This window comes from Pseudophryne corroboree, chromosome 4, assembly GCF_028390025.1.
Source record: "Pseudophryne corroboree isolate aPseCor3 chromosome 4, aPseCor3.hap2, whole genome shotgun sequence".
In the NCBI taxonomy this organism is placed as follows: Eukaryota; Metazoa; Chordata; class Amphibia; order Anura; family Myobatrachidae; genus Pseudophryne; species Pseudophryne corroboree.
In genome coordinates this window covers 30,809,981-30,830,094 of record NC_086447.1, presented here as the reverse complement: position 1 = coordinate 30,830,094, position 20,114 = coordinate 30,809,981, and the positions used below count along the sequence as shown (strand labels likewise).

The 20,114-nt window shown below is 37.3% G+C and overlaps 19 non-coding genes across 19 annotated transcripts; all 19 read left to right on the top strand.

The window, feature by feature from the left end:
• Positions 1-418: 418 nt before the first annotated feature.
• TRNAG-UCC (transfer RNA glycine (anticodon UCC)) lies at positions 419-490 on the top strand. Its single transcript has one exon. It is a non-coding gene; the product is annotated as a tRNA-Gly (tRNA).
• A 2,428-nt stretch (positions 491-2,918) lies between these two features.
• TRNAG-UCC (transfer RNA glycine (anticodon UCC)) lies at positions 2,919-2,990 on the top strand. Its single transcript has one exon. It is a non-coding gene; the product is annotated as a tRNA-Gly (tRNA).
• Positions 2,991-4,418: 1,428 nt separating this feature from the next.
• On the top strand, positions 4,419-4,490 carry TRNAG-UCC (transfer RNA glycine (anticodon UCC)). The gene has a single exon. It is a non-coding gene; the product is annotated as a tRNA-Gly (tRNA).
• Positions 4,491-5,918: 1,428 nt separating this feature from the next.
• On the top strand, positions 5,919-5,990 carry TRNAG-UCC (transfer RNA glycine (anticodon UCC)). Its single transcript has one exon. It is a non-coding gene; the product is annotated as a tRNA-Gly (tRNA).
• Positions 5,991-7,918: 1,928 nt separating this feature from the next.
• Positions 7,919-7,990, top strand: TRNAG-UCC (transfer RNA glycine (anticodon UCC)). The gene has a single exon. It is a non-coding gene; the product is annotated as a tRNA-Gly (tRNA).
• Positions 7,991-9,917: 1,927 nt separating this feature from the next.
• Positions 9,918-9,989, top strand: TRNAG-UCC (transfer RNA glycine (anticodon UCC)). Its single transcript has one exon. It is a non-coding gene; the product is annotated as a tRNA-Gly (tRNA).
• Positions 9,990-10,917: 928 nt separating this feature from the next.
• TRNAE-UUC (transfer RNA glutamic acid (anticodon UUC)) lies at positions 10,918-10,989 on the top strand. Its single transcript has one exon. It is a non-coding gene; the product is annotated as a tRNA-Glu (tRNA).
• Positions 10,990-11,917: 928 nt separating this feature from the next.
• TRNAG-UCC (transfer RNA glycine (anticodon UCC)) lies at positions 11,918-11,989 on the top strand. The gene has a single exon. It is a non-coding gene; the product is annotated as a tRNA-Gly (tRNA).
• A 427-nt stretch (positions 11,990-12,416) lies between these two features.
• Positions 12,417-12,488, top strand: TRNAG-UCC (transfer RNA glycine (anticodon UCC)). The gene has a single exon. It is a non-coding gene; the product is annotated as a tRNA-Gly (tRNA).
• Positions 12,489-12,916: 428 nt separating this feature from the next.
• Positions 12,917-12,988, top strand: TRNAG-UCC (transfer RNA glycine (anticodon UCC)). The gene has a single exon. It is a non-coding gene; the product is annotated as a tRNA-Gly (tRNA).
• A 428-nt stretch (positions 12,989-13,416) lies between these two features.
• On the top strand, positions 13,417-13,488 carry TRNAG-UCC (transfer RNA glycine (anticodon UCC)). Its single transcript has one exon. It is a non-coding gene; the product is annotated as a tRNA-Gly (tRNA).
• A 1,428-nt stretch (positions 13,489-14,916) lies between these two features.
• TRNAG-UCC (transfer RNA glycine (anticodon UCC)) lies at positions 14,917-14,988 on the top strand. The gene has a single exon. It is a non-coding gene; the product is annotated as a tRNA-Gly (tRNA).
• Positions 14,989-15,415: 427 nt separating this feature from the next.
• On the top strand, positions 15,416-15,487 carry TRNAG-UCC (transfer RNA glycine (anticodon UCC)). Its single transcript has one exon. It is a non-coding gene; the product is annotated as a tRNA-Gly (tRNA).
• A 428-nt stretch (positions 15,488-15,915) lies between these two features.
• On the top strand, positions 15,916-15,987 carry TRNAG-UCC (transfer RNA glycine (anticodon UCC)). Its single transcript has one exon. It is a non-coding gene; the product is annotated as a tRNA-Gly (tRNA).
• Positions 15,988-16,415: 428 nt separating this feature from the next.
• TRNAG-UCC (transfer RNA glycine (anticodon UCC)) lies at positions 16,416-16,488 on the top strand. Its single transcript has one exon. It is a non-coding gene; the product is annotated as a tRNA-Gly (tRNA).
• Positions 16,489-17,416: 928 nt separating this feature from the next.
• On the top strand, positions 17,417-17,488 carry TRNAG-UCC (transfer RNA glycine (anticodon UCC)). Its single transcript has one exon. It is a non-coding gene; the product is annotated as a tRNA-Gly (tRNA).
• Positions 17,489-17,916: 428 nt separating this feature from the next.
• TRNAG-UCC (transfer RNA glycine (anticodon UCC)) lies at positions 17,917-17,988 on the top strand. Its single transcript has one exon. It is a non-coding gene; the product is annotated as a tRNA-Gly (tRNA).
• Positions 17,989-18,416: 428 nt separating this feature from the next.
• On the top strand, positions 18,417-18,489 carry TRNAG-UCC (transfer RNA glycine (anticodon UCC)). Its single transcript has one exon. It is a non-coding gene; the product is annotated as a tRNA-Gly (tRNA).
• A 928-nt stretch (positions 18,490-19,417) lies between these two features.
• On the top strand, positions 19,418-19,489 carry TRNAG-UCC (transfer RNA glycine (anticodon UCC)). The gene has a single exon. It is a non-coding gene; the product is annotated as a tRNA-Gly (tRNA).
• Positions 19,490-20,114: the final 625 nt, after the last annotated feature.

The following is a 20,114-nucleotide window of genomic DNA, read 5'->3' as shown; positions in this document are numbered from 1 at the left end:
TATGTGCTGTTTTCGCACTTATAGTTGTTGCTTAAGATATGCTCAGATGACAAGGTCCATAGAAAATGTTAAAATCTTTGTAGAAATCATGATTCCTTCTTAGCAGATGACTTTTGATTCCACCACTGCCTGATTAAAGATTTGTAAATACATTTTACAAAGTTCACTGAGGTGCCATATGCAAGTAAATCGAAGGTCTTTTCTTTTCTCAGTTTTGATACCACTGTATATCAGTTCAATGGTGCATAAAAACCTTAAGTATGGATAAGCCTAAATCTTGAATTGTGAATGTCATGCAATTTGCCAATTTTGTTTGAATATCTTCCACCAATGGTGCTACAGCGCAGGCTATAAATATCTTTCAAACAGTTGTTGTGATTTCCATATTGGCCACTATATGCATTTGAAAAGAGCTCAAGCATTGGTGGTATAGTGGTGAGCATAGCTGCCTTCCAAGCTGTTGACCCGGGTTCGATTCCCGGCCAATGCATCCTTTTCCTTATGTGCTGTTTTCGCACTTATAGTTGTTGCTTAAGATATGCTCAGATGACAAGGTCCATAGAAAATGTTAAAATCTTTGTAGAAATCATGATTCCTTCTTAGCAGATGACTTTTGATTCCACCACTGCCTGATTAAAGATTTGTAAATACATTTTACACAGTTCACTGAGGTGCCATATGCAAGTAAAACGAAGGTCTTTTCTATTCTCAGTTTTTATACCACTGTATATCAGTTCAATGGTGCATAAAAACCTTAAGTATGGATGAGCCTAAATCTTGAATTGTGAATGTCATGCAATTTGCCAATTTTGTTTGAATATCTTCCACCAATGGTGCTACAGCGCAGGCTATAAATATCTTTCAAACAGTTGTTGTGATTTCCATATTGGCCACTATATGCATCGAAAAAGGGCTCAAGCATTGGTGGTATAGTGGTGAGCATAGCTGCCTTCCAAGCAATTGACTCGGGTTCGATTCCCGGCCAATGCATCCTTTTCCTTATGTGCTGTTTTCGCACTTATAGTTGTTGCTTAAGATATGCTCAGATGACAAGGTCCATAGAAAATGTTAAAATCTTTGTAGAAATCATGATTCCTTCTTAGCAGATGACTTTTGATTCCACCACTGCCTGATTAAAGATTTGTAAATACATTTTACAAAGTTCACTGAGGTGCCATATGCAAGTAAATCGAAGGTCTTTTCTTTTCTCAGTTTTGATACCACTGTATATCAGTTCAATGGTGCATAAAAACCTTAAGTATGGATAAGCCTAAATCTTGAATTGTGAATGTCATGCAATTTGCCAATTTTGTTTGAATATCTTCCACCAATGGTGCTACAGCGCAGGCTATAAATATCTTTCAAACAGTTGTTGTGATTTCCATATTGGCCACTATATGCATTTGAAAAGAGCTCAAGCATTGGTGGTATAGTGGTGAGCATAGCTGCCTTCCAAGCAGTTGACCCGGGGTAGATTCCCGGCCAATGCATCCTTTTCCTTATGTGCTGTTTTCGCACTTATAGTTGTTGCTAAAGATATGCTCAGATGACAAGGTCCATAGAAAATGTTAAAATCTTTGTAGAAATCATGATTCCTTCTTAGCAGATGACTTTTGATTCCACCACTGCCTGATTAAAGATTTGTAAATACATTTTACAAAGTTCACTGAGGTGCCATATGCAAGTAAATCGAAGGTCTTTTCTTTTCTCAGTTTTGATACCACTGTATATCAGTTCAATGGTGCATAAAAACCTTAAGTATGGATAAGCCTAAATCTTGAATTGTGAATGTCATGCAATTTGCCATGTTTGTTTGAATATCTTCCACCAATGGTGCTACAGCGCAGGCTATAAATATCTTTCAAACAGTTGTTGTGATTTCCATATTGGCCACTATATGCATTTGAAAAGAGCTCAAGCATTGGTGGTATAGTGGTGAGCATAGCTTTCTTCCAAGCTGTTGACCCGTGTTCGATTCCCGGCCAATGCATCCTTTTCCTTATGTGCTGTTTTCGCACTTATAGTTGTTGCTTAAGATATGCTCAGATGACAAGGTCCATAGAAAATGTTAAAATCTTTGTAGAAATCATGATTAATTCATAGCAGATGACTTTTGATTCCACCACTGCCTGATTAAAGTTTTGTAAATACATTTTACAAAGTTCACTGAGGTGCCATATGCAAGTAAAACGAAGGTCTTTTCTATTCTCAGTTTTTATACCACTGTATATCAGTTCAATGGTGCATAAAAACCTTAAGTATGGATGAGCCTAAATCTTGAATTGTGAATGTCATGCAATTTGCCAATTTTGTTTGAATATCTTCCACGAATGGTGCTACAGCGCAGGCTATAAATATCTTTCAAACAGTTGTTGTGATTTCCATATTGGCCACTATATGCATCGAAAAAGGGCTCAAGCATTGGTGGTATAGTGGTGAGCATAGCTGCCTTCCAAGCAATTGACTCGGGTTCGATTCCCGGCCAATGCATCCTTTTCCTTATGTGCTGTTTTCGCACTTATAGTTGTTGCTTAAGATATGCTCAGATGACAAGGTCCATAGAAAATGTTAAAATCTTTGTAGAAATCATGATTCCTTCTTAGCAGATGACTTTTGATTCCACCACTGCCTGATTAAAGATTTGTAAATACATTTTACAAAGTTCACTGAGGTGCCATATGCAAGTAAATCGAAGGTCTTTTCTTTTCTCAGTTTTGATACCACTGTATATCAGTTCAATGGTGCATAAAAACCTTAAGTATGGATAAGCCTAAATCTTGAATTGTGAATGTCATGCAATTTGCCAATTTTGTTTGAATATCTTCCACCAATGGTGCTACAGCGCAGGCTATAAATATCTTTCAAACAGTTGTTGTGATTTCCATATTGGCCACTATATGCATTTGAAAAGAGCTCAAGCATTGGTGGTATAGTGGTGAGCATAACTGCCTTCCAAGCTGTTGACCCGGGTTCGATTCCCGGCCAATGCATCCTTTTCCTTATGTGCTGTTTTCGCACTTATAGTTGTTGCTTAAGATATGCTCAGATGACAAGGTCCATAGAAAATGTTAAAATCTTTGTAGAAATCATGATTCATTCTTAGCAGATGACTTTTGATTCCACCACTGCCTGATTAAAGATTTGTAAATACATTTTACAAAGTTCACTGAGGTGCCATATGCAAGTAAAACGAAGGTCTTTTCTATTCTCAGTTTTGATACCACTGTATATCAGTTCAATGGTGCATAAAAACCTTAAGTATGGATGAGCCTAAATCTTGAATTGTGAATGTCATGCAATTTGCCAATTTTGTTTGAATATCTTCCACGAATGGTGCTACAGCGCAGGCTATAAATATCTTTCAAACAGTTGTTGTGATTTCCATATTGGCCACTATATGCATCGAAAAAGGGCTCAAGCATTGGTGGTATAGTGGTGAGCATAGCTGCCTTCCAAGCAATTGACTCGGGTTCGATTCCCGGCCAATGCATCCTTTTCCTTATGTGCTGTTTTCGCACTTATAGTTGTTGCTTAAGATATGCTCAGATGACAAGGTCCATAGAAAATGTTAAAATCTTTGTAGAAATCATGATTCCTTCTTAGCAGATGACTTTTGATTCCACCACTGCCTGATTAAAGATTTGTAAATACATTTTACAAAGTTCACTGAGGTGCCATATGCAAGTAAATCGAAGGTCTTTTCTTTTCTCAGTTTTGATACCACTGTATATCAGTTCAATGGTGCATAAAAACCTTAAGTATGGATAAGCCTAAATCTTGAATTGTGAATGTCATGCAATTTGCCAATTTTGTTTGAATATCTTCCACCAATGGTGCTACAGCGCAGGCTATAAATATCTTTCAAACAGTTGTTGTGATTTCCATATTGGCCACTATATGCATTTGAAAAGAGCTCAAGCATAGGTGGTATAGTGGTGAGCATAGCTGCCTTCCAAGCTGTTGACTCGGGTTCGATTCCCGGCCAATGCATCCTTTTCCTTATGTGCTGTTTTCGCACTTATAGTTGTTGCTTAAGATATGCTCAGATGACAAGGTCCATAGAAAATGTTAAAATCTTTGTAGAAATCATGATTAATTCTTAGCAGATGACTTTTGATTCCACCACTGCATGATTAAAGATTTGTAAACACATTTTACAAAGTTTACTGAGGTGCCATATGCAAGTACATCAAAGGTCTTTTCTTTTCTCAGTTTTGATACCACTGTATATCAGTTCAATGGTGCATAAAAACCTTAAGTATAGATGAGCCTAAATCTTGAATTGTGAATGTCATGCAATTTGCCAATTTTGTTTGAATATCTACCACCAATGGTGCTACAGCGCAGGCTATAAAAATCTTTCAAACAGTTGTTGTGATTTCCATATTGGCCACTATATGCATTTGAAAAGTGCTCAAGCATTGGTGGTATAGTGGTGAGCATAGCTGCCTTCCAAGCAGTTGACCCGGGGTCGATTCCCGGCCAATGCATCCTTTTCCTTATGTGCTGTTTTCGCACTTATAGTTGTTGCTTAAGATATGCTCAGATGACAAGGTCCATAGAAAATTTTAAAATCTTTGTAGAAATCATGATTCCTTCTTAGCAGATGACTTTTGATTCCACCACTGCCTGATTAAAGATTTGTAAATACATTTTACAAAGTTCACTGAGGTGCCATATGCAAGTAAATCGAAGGTCTTTTCTTTTCTCAGTTTTGATACCACTGTATATCAGTTCAATGGTGCATAAAAACCTTAAGTATGGATAAGCCTAAATCTTGAATTGTGAATGTCATGCAATTTGCCAATTTTGTTTGAATATCTTCCACCAATGGTGCTACAGCGCAGGCTATAAATATCTTTCAAACAGTTGTTGTGATTTCCATATTGGCCACTATATGCATTTGAAAAGAGCTCAAGCATTGGTGGTATAGTGGTGAGCATAGCTTTCTTCCAAGCTGTTGACCCGTGTGCGATTCCCGGCCAATGCATCCTTTTCCTTATGTGCTGTTTTCGCACTTATAGTTGTTGCTTAAGATATGCTCAGATGACAAGGTCCATAGAAAATGTTAAAATCTTTGTAGAAATCATGATTAATTCATAGCAGATGACTTTTGATTCCACCACTGCCTGATTAAAGTTTTGTAAATACATTTTACAAAGTTCACTGAGGTGCCATATGCAAGTAAAACGAAGGTCTTTTCTATTCTCAGTTTTTATACCACTGTATATCAGTTCAATGGTGCATAAAAACCTTAAGTATGGATGAGCCTAAATCTTGAATTGTGAATGTCATGCAATTTGCCAATTTTGTTTGAATATCTTCCACGAATGGTGCTACAGCGCAGGCTATAAATATCTTTCAAACAGTTGTTGTGATTTCCATATTGGCCACTATATGCATCGAAAAAGGTCTCAAGCATTGGTGGTATAGTGGTGAGCATAGCTGCCTTCCAAGCAATTGACTCGGGTTCGATTCCCGGCCAATGCATCCTTTTCCTTATGTGCTGTTTTCGCACTTATAGTTGTTGCTTAAGATATGCTCAGATGACAAGGTCCATAGAAAATGTTAAAATCTTTGTAGAAATCATGATTCCTTCTTAGCAGATGACTTTTGATTCCACCACTGCCTGATTAAAGATTTGTAAATACATTTTACAAAGTTCACTGAGGTGCCATATGCAAGTAAATCGAAGGTCTTTTCTTTTCTCAGTTTTGATACCACTGTATATCAGTTCAATGGTGCATAAAAACCTTAAGTATGGATAAGCCTAAATCTTGAATTGTGAATGTCATGCAATTTGCCAATTTTGTTTGAATATCTTCCACCAATGGTGCTACAGCGCAGGCTATAAATATCTTTCAAACAGTTGTTGTGATTTCCATATTGGCCACTATATGCATTTGAAAAGAGCTCAAGCATTGGTGGTATAGTGGTGAGCATAGCTGCCTTCCAAGCTGTTGACCCGGGTTCGATTCCCGGCCAATGCATCCTTTTCCTTATGTGCTGTTTTCGCACTTATAGTTGTTGCTTAAGATATGCTCAGATGACAAGGTCCATAGAAAATGTTAAAATCTTTGTAGAAATCATGATTAATTCTTAGCAGATGACTTTTGATTCCACCACTGCCTGATTAAAGATTTGTAAATACATTTTACAAAGTTCACTGAGGTGCCATATGCAAGTAAAACGAAGGTCTTTTCTATTCTCAGTTTTTATACCACTGTATATCAGTTCAATGGTGCATAAAAACCTTAAGTATGGATGAGCCTAAATCTTGAATTGTGAATGTCATGCAATTTGCCAATTTTGTTTGAATATCTTCCACGAATGGTGCTACAGCGCAGGCTATAAATATCTTTCAAACAGTTGTTGTGATTTCCATATTGGCCACTATATGCATCGAAAAAGGGCTCAAGCATTGGTGGTATAGTGGTGAGCATAGCTGCCTTCCAAGCAATTGACTCGGGTTCGATTCCCGGCCAATGCATCCTTTTCCTTATGTGCTGTTTTCGCACTTATAGTTGTTGCTTAAGATATGCTCAGATGACAAGGTCCATAGAAAATGTTAAAATCTTTGTAGAAATCATGATTCCTTCTTAGCAGATGACTTTTGATTCCACCACTGCCTGATTAAAGATTTGTAAATACATTTTACAAAATTCACTGAGGTGCCATATGCAAGTAAATCGAAGGTCTTTTCTTTTCTCAGTTTTGATACCACTATATATCAGTTCAATGGTGCATAAAAACCTTAAGTATGGATAAGCCTAAATCTTGAATTGTGAATGTCATGCAATTTGCCAATTTTGTTTGAATATCTTCCACCAATGGTGCTACAGCGCAGGCTATAAATATCTTTCAAACAGTTGTTGTGATTTCCATATTGGCCACTATATGCATTTGAAAAGAGCTCAAGCATTGGTGGTATAGTGGTGAGCGTAGCTGCCTTCCAAGCTGTTGACTCGGGTTCGATTCCCGGCCAATGAATCCTTTTCCTTATGTGCTGTTTTCGCACTTATAGTTGTTGCTTAAGATATGCTCAGATGACAAGGTCCATAGAAAATGTTAAAATCTTTGTAGAAATCATGATTAATTCTTAGCAGATGACTTTTGATTCCACCACTGCCTGATTAAAGATTTGTAAATACATTTTACAAAGTTCACTGAGGTGCCATATGCAAGTAAAATGAAGGTCTTTTCTATTCTCAGTTTTTATACCACTGTATATCAGTTCAATGGTGCATAAAAACCTTAAGTATGGATGAGCCTAAATCTTGAATTGTGAATGTCATGCAATTTGCCAATTTTGTTTGAATATCTTCCACGAATGGTGCTACAGCGCAGGCTATAAATATCTTTCAAACAGTTGTTGTGATTTCCATATTGGCCACTATATGCATCAAAAAAGGGCTCAAGCATTGGTGGTATAGTGGTGAGCATAGCTGCCTTCCAAGCAATTGACTCGGGTTCGATTCCCGGCCACTGCATCCTTTTCCTTATGTGCTGTTTTCGCACTTATAGTTGTTGCTTAAGATATGCTCAGATGACAAGGTCCATAGAAAATGTTAAAATCTTTGTAGAAATCATGATTCCTTCTTAGCAGATGACTTTTGATACCACCACTGCCTGATTAAAGATTTGTAAATACATTTTACAAAGTTCACTGAGGTGCCATATGCAAGTAAATCGAAGGTCTTTTCTTTTCTCAGTTTTGATACCACTGTATATCAGTTCAATGGTGCATAAAAACCTTAAGTATGGATAAGCCTAAATCTTGAATTGTGAATGTCATGCAATTTGCCAATTTTGTTTGAATATCTTCCACCAATGGTGCTACAGCGCAGGCTATAAATATCTTTCAAACAGTTGTTGTGATTTCCATATTGGCCACTATATGCAATCGAAAAGAGCTCAAGCATTGGTGGTATAGTGGTGAGCATAGCTGCCTTCCAAGCAGTTGACCCGGGTTCGATTCCCGGCCAATGCATCCTTTTCCTTATGTGCTGTTTTCGCACTTATAGTTGTTGCTTAAGATATGCTCAGATGACAAGGTCCATAGAAAATGTTAAAATCTTTGTAGAAATCATGATTCCTTCTTAGCAGATGACTTTTGATTCCACCACTGCCTGATTAAAGATTTGTAAATACATTTTACAAAGTTCACTGAGGTGCCATATGAAGTAAATCGAAGGTCTTTTCTTTTCTCAGTTTTGATACCACTGTATGTAAGTTCATTGGTGCATAAAAACCTTAAGTATGGATGAGCCTAAATCTTGAATTGTGAATGTCATGCAATTTGCCAATTTTGTTTGAATATCTTCCACCAATGGTGCTACAGCGCAGGCTATAAATATCTTTCAAACAGTTGTTGTGATTTCCATATTGGCCACTATATGCATTGAAAAAGCGCTCAAGCATTGGTGGTATAGTGGTGAGCATAGCTTCCTTCCAAACAGTTGACCCGGCTTCGATTCCTGGCCAATGCATCCTTTTCCTTATGTGCTGTTTTCGCACTTATAGTTGTTGCTTAAGATATGCTCAGATAACAAGGTCCATAGAAAATTTTAAAATCTTTGTAGAAATCATGATTCTTTCTTAGCAGATTACTTTTGATTCCACCACTGCCTGATTAAAGATTTGTAAATACATTTTACAAAGTTCACTGAGGTGCCATATGCAAGTAAATCAAAGGTCTTTTCTTTTCTCAGTTTTGATACCACTGTATATCAGTTCAATGGTGCATAAAAACCTTAAGTATGGATGAGCCTAAATCTTGAATTGTGAATGTCATGCAATTTTCCAATTTTGTTTGAATATCTTCCACCAATGGTGCTACAGCGCAGGCTATAAATATCTTTCAAACAGTTGTTGTGATTTCCATATTGGCCACTATATGCATTCGAAAAGAGCTCAAGCATTGGTGGTATAGTGGTGAGCATAGCTGCCTTCCAAGCAATTGACCCGGGTTCGATTCCTGGCCAATGCATCCTTTTCCTTATGTGCTGTTTTCGCACTTATAGTTGTTGCTTAAGATATGCTCAGATGACAAGGTCCATAGAAAATGTTAAAATCTTTGTAGAAATCATGATTCCTTCTTAGCAGATGACTTTTGATTCCACCACTGCATGATTAAAGATTTGTAAACACATTTTACAAAGTTCACTGAGGTGCCATATGCAAGTACATCAAAGGTCTTTTCTTTTCTCAGTTTTGATACCACTGTATATCAGTTCAATGGTGCATAAAAACCTTAAGTATAGATGAGCCTAAATCTTGAATTGTGAATGTCATGCAATTTGCCAATTTTGTTTGAATATCTACCACCAATGGTGCTACAGCGCAGGCTATAAAAATCTTTCAAACAGTTGTTGTGATTTCCATATTGGCCACTATATGCATTTGAAAAGTGCTCAAGCATTGGTGGTATAGTGGTGAGCATAGCTGCCTTCCAAGCAATTGACCCGGGGTCGATTCCCGGCCAATGCATCCTTTTCCTTATGTGCTGTTTTCGCACTTATAGTTGTTGCTTAAGATATGCTCAGATGACAAGGTCCATAGAAAATGTTAAAATCTTTGTAGAAATCATGATTCCTTCTTAGCAGATGACTTTTGATTCCACCACTGCCTGATTAAAGATTTGTAAATACATTTTACAAAGTTCACTGAGGTGCCATATGCAAGTAAATCGAAGGTCTTTTCTTTTCTCAGTTTTGATACCACTGTATATCAGTTCAATGGTGCATAAAAACCTTAAGTATGGATAAGCCTAAATCTTGAATTGTGAATGTCATGCAATTTGCCAATTTTGTTTGAATATCTTCCACCAATGGTGCTACAGCGCAGGCTATAAATATCTTTCAAACAGTTGTTGTGATTTCCATATTGGCCACTATATGCATTTGAAAAGAGCTCAAGCATTGGTGGTATAGTGGTGAGCATAGCTGCCTTCCAAGCTGTTGACCCGGGTTCGATTCCCGGCCAATGCATCCTTTTCCTTATGTGCTGTTTTCGCACTTATAGTTGTTGCTTAAGATATGCTCAGATGACAAGGTCCATAGAAAATGTTAAAATCTTTGTAGAAATCATGATTAATTCTTAGCAGATGACTTTTGATTCCACCACTGCCTGATTAAAGATTTGTAAATACATTTTACAAAGTTCACTGAGGTGCCATATGCAAGTAAAACGAAGGTCTTTTCTATTCTCAGTTTTTATACCACTGTATATCAGTTCAATGGTGCATAAAAACATTAAGTATGGATGAGCCTAAATCTTGAATTGTGAATGTCATGCAATTTGCCAATTTTGTTTGAATATCTTCCACGAATGGTGCTACAGCGCAGGCTATAAATATCTTTCAAACAGTTGTTGTGATTTCCATATTGGCCACTATATGCTTCGAAAAAGGGCTCAAGCATTGGTGGTATAGTGGTGAGCATAGCTGCCTTCCAAGCAATTGACTCGGGTTCGATTCCCGGCCAATGCATCCTTTTCCTTATGTGCTGTTTTCGCACTTATAGTTGTTGCTTAAGATATGCTCAGATGACAAGGTCCATAGAAAATGTTAAAATCTTTGTAGAAATTATGATTCCTTCTTAGCAGATGACTTTTGATTCCACCACTGCCTGATTAAAGATTTGTAAATACATTTTACAAAGTTCACTGAGGTGCCATATGCAAGTAAATCGAAGGTCTTTTCTTTTCTCAGTTTTGATACCACTGTATATCAGTTCAATGGTGCATAAAAACCTTAAGTATGGATAAGCCTAAATCTTGAATTGTGAATGTCATGCAATTTGCCAATTTTGTTTGAATATCTTCCACCAATGGTGCTACAGCGCAGGCTATAAATATCTTTCAAACAGTTGTTGTGATTTCCATATTGGCCACTATATGCATTTGAAAAGAGCTCAAGCATTGGTGGTATAGTGGTGAGCATAGCTGCCTTTCAAGCTGTTGACTCGGGTTAGATTCCCGGCCAATGCATCCTTTTCCTTATGTGCTGTTTTCGCACTTATAGTTGTTGCTTAAGATATGCTCAGATGACAAGGTCCATAGTAAATGTTAAAATCTTTGTAGAAATCATGATTAATTCTTAGCAGATGACTTTTGATTCCACCACTGCCTGATTAAAGATTTGTAAATACATTTTACAAAGTTCACTGAGGTGCCATATGCAAGTAAAATGAAGGTCTTTTCTATTCTCAGTTTTTATACCACTGTATATCAGTTCAATGGTGCATAAAAACCTTAAGTATGGATGAGCCTAAATCTTGAATTGTGAATGTCATGCAATTTGCCAATTTTGTTTGAATATCTTCCACGAATGGTGCTACAGCGCAGGCTATAAATATCTTTCAAACAGTTGTTGTGATTTCCATATTGGCCACTATATGCATCGAAAAAGGGCTCAAGCATTGGTGGTATAGTGGTGAGCATAGCTGCCTTCCAAGCAATTGACTCGGGTTCGATTCCCGGCCACTGCATCCTTTTCCTTATGTGCTGTTTTCGCACTTATAGTTGTTGCTTAAGATATGCTCAGATGACAAGGTCCATAGAAAATGTTAAAATCTTTGTAGAAATTATGATTCCTTCTTAGCAGATGACTTTTGATTCCACCACTGCCTGATTAAAGATTTGTAAATACATTTTACAAAGTTCACTGAGGTGCCATATGCAAGTAAATCGAAGGTCTTTTCTTTTCTCAGTTTTGATACCACTGTATATCAGTTCAATGGTGCATAAAAACCTTAAGTATGGATAAGCCTAAATCTTGAATTGTGAATGTCATGCAATTTGCCAATTTTGTTTGAATATCTTCCACCAATGGTGCTACAGCGCAGGCTATAAATATCTTTCAAACAGTTGTTGTGATTTCCATATTGGCCACTATATGCAATAGAAAAGAGCTCAAGCATTGGTGGTATAGTGGTGAGCATAGCTGCCTTCCAAGCAGTTGACCCGGGTTCGATTCACGGCCAATGCATCCTTTTCCTTATGTGCTGTTTTCGCACTTATAGTTGTTGCTTAAGATATGCTCAGATGACAAGGTCCATAGAAAATGTTAAAATCTTTGTAGAAATCATGATTCCTTCTTAGCAGATGACTTTTGATTCCACCACTGCCTGATTAAAGATTTGTAAATACATTTTACAAAGTTCACTGAGGTGCCATATGAAGTAAATCGAAGGTCTTTTCTTTTCTCAGTTTTGATACCACTGTATGTAAGTTCATTGGTGCATAAAAACCTTAAGTATGGATGAGCCTAAATCTTGAATTGTGAATGTCATGCAATTTGCCAATTTTGTTTGAATATCTTCCACCAATGGTGCTACAGCGCAGGCTATAAATATCTTTCAAACAGTTGTTGTGATTTCCATATTGGCCACTATATGCATTGAAAAAGCGCTCAAGCATTGGTGGTATAGTGGTGAGCATAGCTGCCTTCCAAGCAGTTGACCCGGCTTCGATTCCCGGCCAATGCATCCTTTTCCTTATGTGCTGTTTTCGCACTTATAGTTGTTGCTTAAGATATGCTCAGATAACAAGGTCCATAGAAAATGTTAAAATCTTTGTAGAAATCATGATTCTTTCTTAGCAGATTACTTTTGATTCCACCACTGCCTGATTATAGATTTGTAAATACATTTTACAAAGTTCACTGAGGTGCCATATGCAAGTAAATCAAAGGTCTTTTCTTTTCTCAGTTTTGATACCACTGTATATCAGTTCAATGGTGCATAAAAACCTTAAGTATGGATGAGCCTAAATCTTGAATTGTGAATGTCATGCAATTTTCCAATTTTGTTTGAATATCTTCCACCAATGGTGCTACAGCGCAGGCTATAAATATCTTTCAAACAGTTGTTGTGATTTCCATATTGGCCACTATATGCATTCGAAAAGAGCTCAAGCATTGGTGGTATAGTGGTGAGCATAGCTGCCTTCCAAGCAGTTGACCCGGGTTCGATTCCTGGCCAATGCATCCTTTTCCTTATGTGCTGTTTTCGCACTTATAGTTGTTGCTTAAGATATGCTCAGATGACAAGGTCCATAGAAAATGTTAAAATCTTTGTAGAAATCATGATTCCTTCTTAGCAGATGACTTTTGATTCCACCACTGCATGATTAAAGATTTGTAAACACATTTTACAAAGTTCACTGAGGTGCCATATGCAAGTACATCAAAGGTCTTTTCTTTTCTCAGTTTTGATACCACTGTATATCAGTTCAATGGTGCATAAAAACCTTAAGTATAGATGAGCCTAAATCTTGAATTGTGAATGTCATGCAATTTGCCAATTTTGTTTGAATATCTACCACCAATGGTGCTACAGCGCAGGCTATAAAAATCTTTCAAACAGTTGTTGTGATTTCCATATTGGCCACTATATGCATTTGAAAAGTGCTCAAGCATTGGTGGTATAGTGGTGAGCATAGCTGCCTTCCAAGCAGTTGACCCGGGGTCGATTCCCGGCCAATGCATCCTTTTCCTTATGTGCTGTTTTCGCACTTATAGTTGTTGCTTAAGATATGCTCAGATGACAAGGTCCATAGAAAATGTTAAAATCTTTGTAGAAATCATGATTCCTTCTTAGCAGATGACTTTTGATTCCACCACTGCCTGATTAAAGATTTGTAAATACATTTTACAAAGTTCACTGAGGTGCCATATGCAAGTAAATCGAAGGTCTTTTCTTTTCTCAGTTTTGATACCACTGTATATCAGTTCAATGGTGCATAAAAACCTTAAGTATGGATAAGCCTAAATCTTGAATTGTGAATGTCATGCAATTTGCCAATTTTGTTTGAATATCTTCCACCAATGGTGCTACAGCGCAGGCTATAAATATCTTTCAAACAGTTGTTGTGATTTCCATATTGGCCACTATATGCATTTGAAAAGAGCTCAAGCATTGGTGGTATAGTGGTGAGCATAGCTGCCTTCCAAGCTGTTGACTCGGGTTAGATTCCCGGCCAATGCATCCTTTTCCTTATGTGCTGTTTTCGCACTTATAGTTGTTGCTTAAGATATGCTCAGATGACAAGGTCCATAGTAAATGTTAAAATCTTTGTAGAAATCATGATTAATTCTTAGCAGATGACTTTTGATTCCACCACTGCCTGATTAAAGATTTGTAAATACATTTTACAAAGTTCACTGAGGTGCCATATGCAAGTAAAATGAAGGTCTTTTCTATTCTCAGTTTTTATACCACTGTATATCAGTTCAATGGTGCATAAAAACCTTAAGTATGGATGAGCCTAAATCTTGAATTGTGAATGTCATGCAATTTGCCAATTTTGTTTGAATATCTTCCACGAATGGTGCTACAGCGCAGGCTATAAATATCTTTCAAACAGTTGTTGTGATTTCCATATTGGCCACTATATGCATCGAAAAAGGGCTCAAGCATTGGTGGTATAGTGGTGAGCATAGCTGCCTTCCAAGCAATTGACTCGGGTTCGATTCCCGGCCACTGCATCCTTTTCCTTATGTGCTGTTTTCGCACTTATAGTTGTTGCTAAAGATATGCTCAGATGACAAGGTCCATAGAAAATGTTAAAATCTTTGTAGAAATCATGATTCCTTCTTAGCAGATGACTTTTGATTCCACCACTGCCTGATTAAAGATTTGTAAATACATTTTACAAAGTTCACTGAGGTGCCATATGCAAGTAAATCGAAGGTCTTTTCTTTTCTCAGTTTTGATACCACTGTATATCAGTTCAATGGTGCATAAAAACCTTAAGTATGGATAAGCCTAAATCTTGAATTGTGAATGTCATGCAATTTGCCAATTTTGTTTGAATATCTTCCACCAATGGTGCTACAGCGCAGGCTATAAATATCTTTCAAACAGTTGTTGTGATTTCCATATTGGCCACTATATGCAATCGAAAAGAGCTCAAGCATTGGTGGTATAGTGGTGAGCATAGCTGCCTTCCAAGCAGTTGACCCGGGTTCGATTCCCGGCCAATGCATCCTTTTCCTTATGTGCTGTTTTCGCACTTATAGTTGTTGCTTAAGATATGCTCAGATGACAAGGTCCATAGAAAATGTTAAAATCTTTGTAGAAATCATGATTCCTTCTTAGCAGATGACTTTTGATTCCACCACTGCCTGATTAAAGATTTGTAAATACATTTTACAAAGTTCACTGAGGTGCCATATGAAGTAAATCGAAGGTCTTTTCTTTTCTCAGTTTTGATACCACTGTATGTAAGTTCATTGGTGCATAAAAACCTTAAGTATGGATGAGCCTAAATCTTGAATTGTGAATGTCATGCAATTTGCCAATTTTGTTTGAATATCTTCCACCAATGGTGCTACAGCGCAGGCTATAAATATCTTTCAAACAGTTGTTGTGATTTCCATATTGGCCACTATATGCATTGAAAAAGCGCTCAAGCATTGGTGGTATAGTGGTGAGCATAGCTGCCTTCCAAGCAGTTGACCCGGCTTCGATTCCCGGCCAATGCATCCTTTTCCTTATGTGCTGTTTTCGCACTTATAGTTGTTGCTTAAGATATGCTCAGATAACAAGGTCCATAGAAAATGTTAAAATCTTTGTAGAAATCATGATTCTTTCTTAGCAGATTACTTTTGATTCCACCACTGCCTGATTATAGATTTGTAAATACATTTTACAAAGTTCACTGAGGTGCCATATGCAAGTAAATCAAAGGTCTTTTCTTTTCTCAGTTTTGATACCACTGTATATCAGTTCAATGGTGCATAAAAACCTTAAGTATGGATGAGCCTAAATCTTGAATTGTGAATGTCATGCAATTTTCCAATTTTGTTTGAATATCTTCCACCAATGGTGCTACAGCGCAGGCTATAAATATCTTTCAAACAGTTGTTGTGATTTCCATATTGGCCACTATATGCATTCGAAAAGAGCTCAAGCATTGGTGGTATAGTGGTGAGCATAGCTGCCTTCCAAGCAGTTGACCCGGGTTCGATTCCTGGCCAATGCATCCTTTTCCTTATGTGCTGTTTTCGCACTTATAGTTGTTGCTTAAGATATGCTCAGATGACAAGGTCCATAGAAAATGTTAAAATCTTTGTAGAAATCATGATTCCTTCTTAGCAGATGACTTTTGATTCCACCACTGCATGATTAAAGATTTGTAAACACATTTTACAAAGTTCACTGAGGTGCCATATGCAAGTACATCAAAGGTCTTTTCTTTTCTCAGTTTTGATACCACTGTATATCAGTTCAATGGTGCATAAAAACCTTAAGTATAGATGAGCCTAAATCTTGAATTGTGAATGTCATGCAATTTGCCAATTTTGTTTGAATATCTACCACCAATGGTGCTACAGCGCAGGCTATAAAAATCTTTCAAACAGTTGTTGTGATTTCCATATTGGCCACTATATGCATTTGAAAAGTGCTCAAGCATTGGTGGTATAGTGGTGAGCATAGCTGCCTTCCAAGCAGTTGACCCGGGGTTCGATTCCCGGCCAATGCATCCTTTTCCTTATGTGCTGTTTTCGCACTTATAGTTGTTGCTTAAGATATGCTCAGATGACAAGGTCCATAGAAAATGTTAAAATCTTTGTAGAAATCATGATTCCTTCTTAGCAGATGACTTTTGATTCCACCACTGCCTGATTAAAGATTTGTAAATACATTTTACAAAGTTCACTGAGGTGCCATATGCAAGTAAATCGAAGGTCTTTTCTTTTCTCAGTTTTGATACCACTGTATATCAGTTCAATGGTGCATAAAAACCTTAAGTATGGATAAGCCTAAATCTTGAATTGTGAATGTCATGCAATTTTCCAATTTTGTTTGAATATCTTCCACCAATGGTGCTACAGCGCAGGCTATAAATATCTTTCAAACAGTTGTTGTGATTTCCATATTGGCCACTATATGCATTTGAGAAGAGCTCAAGCATTGGTGGAATAGTGGTGAGCATAGCTGCCTTCCAAGCTGTTGACCCGGGTTCGATTCCCGGCCAATGCATCCTTTTCCTTATGTGCTGTTTTCGCACTTATAGTTGTTGCTTAAGATATGCTCAGATGACAAGGTCCATAGAAAATGTTAAAATCTTTGTAGAAATCATGATTAATTCTTAGCAGATGACTTTTGATTCCACCACTGCCTGATTAAAGCTTTGTAAATACATTTTACAAAGTTCACTGAGGTGCCATATGCAAGTAAAACGAAGGTCTTTTCTATTCTCAGTTTTTATACCACTGTATATCAGTTCAATGGTGCATAAAAACCTTAAGTATGGATGAGCCTAAATCTTGAATTGTGAATGTCATGCAATTTGCCAATTTTGTTTGAATATCTTCCACGAATGGTGCTACAGCGCAGGCTATAAATATCTTTCAAACAGTTGTTGTGATTTCCATATTGGCCACTATATGCATCGAAAAAGGGCTCAAGCATTGGTGGTATAGTGGTGAGCATAGCTGCCTTCCAAGCTGTTGACTCGGGTTCGATTCCCGGCCAATGCATCCTTTTCCTTATGTGCTGTTTTCGCACTTATAGTTGTTGCTTAAGATATGCTCAGATGACAAGGTCCATAGAAAATGTTAAAATCTTTGTAGAAATTATGATTCCTTCTTAGCAGATGACTTTTGATTCCACCACTGCATGATTAAAGATTTGTAAACACATTTTACAAAGTTCACTGAGGTGCCATATGCAAATACATCAAAGGTCTTTTCTTTTCTCAGTTTTGATACCACTGTATATCAGTTCAATGGTGCATAAAAACCTTAAGTATGGATGAGCCTAAATCTTGAATTGTGAATGTCATGCAATTTTCCAATTTTGTTTGAATATCTTCCACCAATGGTGCTACAGCGCAGGCTATAAATATCTTTCAAACAGTTGTTGTGATTTCCATATTGGCCACTATATGCATTCGAAAAGAGCTCAAGCATTGGTGGTATAGTGGTGAGCATAGCTGCCTTCCAAGCAGTTGATCCGGGTTCGATTCCTGGCCAATGCATCCTTTTCCTTATGTGCTGTTTTCGCACTTATAGTTGTTGCTTAAGATATGCTCAGATGACAAGGTCCATAGAAAATGTTAAAATCTTTGTAGAAATCATGATTCCTTCTTAGCAGATGACTTTTGATTCCACCACTGCATGATTAAAGATTTGTAAACACATTTTACAAAGTTCACTGAGGTGCCATATGCAAGTACATCAAAGGTCTTTTCTTTTCTCAGTTTTGATACCACTGTATATCAGTTCAATGGTGCATAAAAACCTTAAGTATAGATGAGCCTAAATCTTGAATTGTGAATGTCATGCAATTTGCCAATTTTGTTTGAATATCTACCACCAATGGTGCTACAGCGCAGGCTATAAAAATCTTTCAAACAGTTGTTGTGATTTCCATATTGGCCACTATATGCATTTGAAAAGTGCTCAAGCATTGGTGGTATAGTGGTGAGCATAGCTGCCTTCCAAGCAGTTGACCCGGGGTTCGATTCCCGGCCAATGCATCCTTTTCCTTATGTGCTGTTTTCGCACTTATAGTTGTTGCTTAAGATATGCTCAGATGACAAGGTCCATAGAAAATGTTAAAATCTTTGTAGAAATCATGATTCCTTCTTAGCAGATGACTTTTGATTCCACCACTGCCTGATTAAAGATTTGTAAATACATTTTACAAAGTTCACTGAGGTGCCATATGCAAGTAAATCGAAGGTCTTTTCTTTTCTCAGTTTTGATACCACTGTATATCAGTTCAATGGTGCATAAAAACCTTAAGTATGGATACGCCTAAATCTTGAATTGTGAATGTCATGCAATTTGCCAATTTTGTTTGAATATCTTCCACCAATGGTGCTACAGCGCAGGCTATAAATATCTTTCAAACAGTTGTTGTGATTTCCATATTGGCCACTATATGCATTTGAAAAGAGCTCAAGCATTGGTGGTATAGTGGTGAGCATAGCTTTCTTCCAAGCTGTTGACCCGGGTTCGATTCCCGGCCAATGCATCCTTTTCCTTATGTGCTGTTTTCGCACTTATAGTTGTTGCTTAAGATATGCTCAGATGACAAGGTCCATAGAAAATGTTAAAATCTTTGTAGAAATCATGATTAATTCTTAGCAGATGACTTTTGATTCCACCACTGCCTGATTAAAGATTTGTAAATACATTTTACAAAGTTCACTGAGGTGCCATATGCAAGTAAAATGAAGGTCTTTTCTATTCTCAGTTTTTATACCACTGTATATCAGTTCAATGGTGCATAAAAACCTTAAGTATGGATGAGCCTAAATCTTGAATTGTGAATGTCATGCAATTTGCCAATTTTGTTTGAATATCTTTCACGAATGGTGCTACAGCGCAGGCTATAAATATCTTTCAAACAGTTGTTGTGATTTCCATATTGGCCACTATATGCATCGAAAAAGGGCTCAAGCATTGGTGGTATAGTGGTGAGCATAGTTGCCTTCCAAGCAATTGACTCGGGTTCGATTCCCGGCCAATGCATCCTTTTCCTTATGTGCTGTTTTCGCACTTATAGTTGTTGCTTAAGATATGCTCAGATGACAAGGTCCATAGAAAATGTTAAAATCTTTGTAGAAATCATGATTCCTTCTTAGCAGATGACTTTTGATTCCACCACTGCCTGATTAAAGATTTGTAAATACATTTTACAAAGTTCACTGAGGTGCCATATGCAAGTAAATCGAAGGTCTTTTCTTTTCTCAGTTTTGATACCACTGTATATCAGTTCAATGGTGCATAAAAACCTTAAGTATGGATAAGCCTAAATCTTGAATTGTGAATGTCATGCAATTTTCCAATTTTGTTTGAATATCTTCCACCAATGGTGCTACAGCGCAGGCTATAAATATCTTTCAAACAGTTGTTGTGATTTCCATATTGGCCACTATATGCATTTGAGAAGAGCTCAAGCATTGGTGGAATAGTGGTGAGCATAGCTGCCTTCCAAGCTGTTGACCCGGGTTCGATTCCCGGCCAATGCATCCTTTTCCTTATGTGCTGTTTTCGCACTTATAGTTGTTGCTTAAGATATGCTCAGATGACAAGGTCCATAGAAAATGTTAAAATCTTTGTAGAAATCATGATTAATTCTTAGCAGATGACTTTT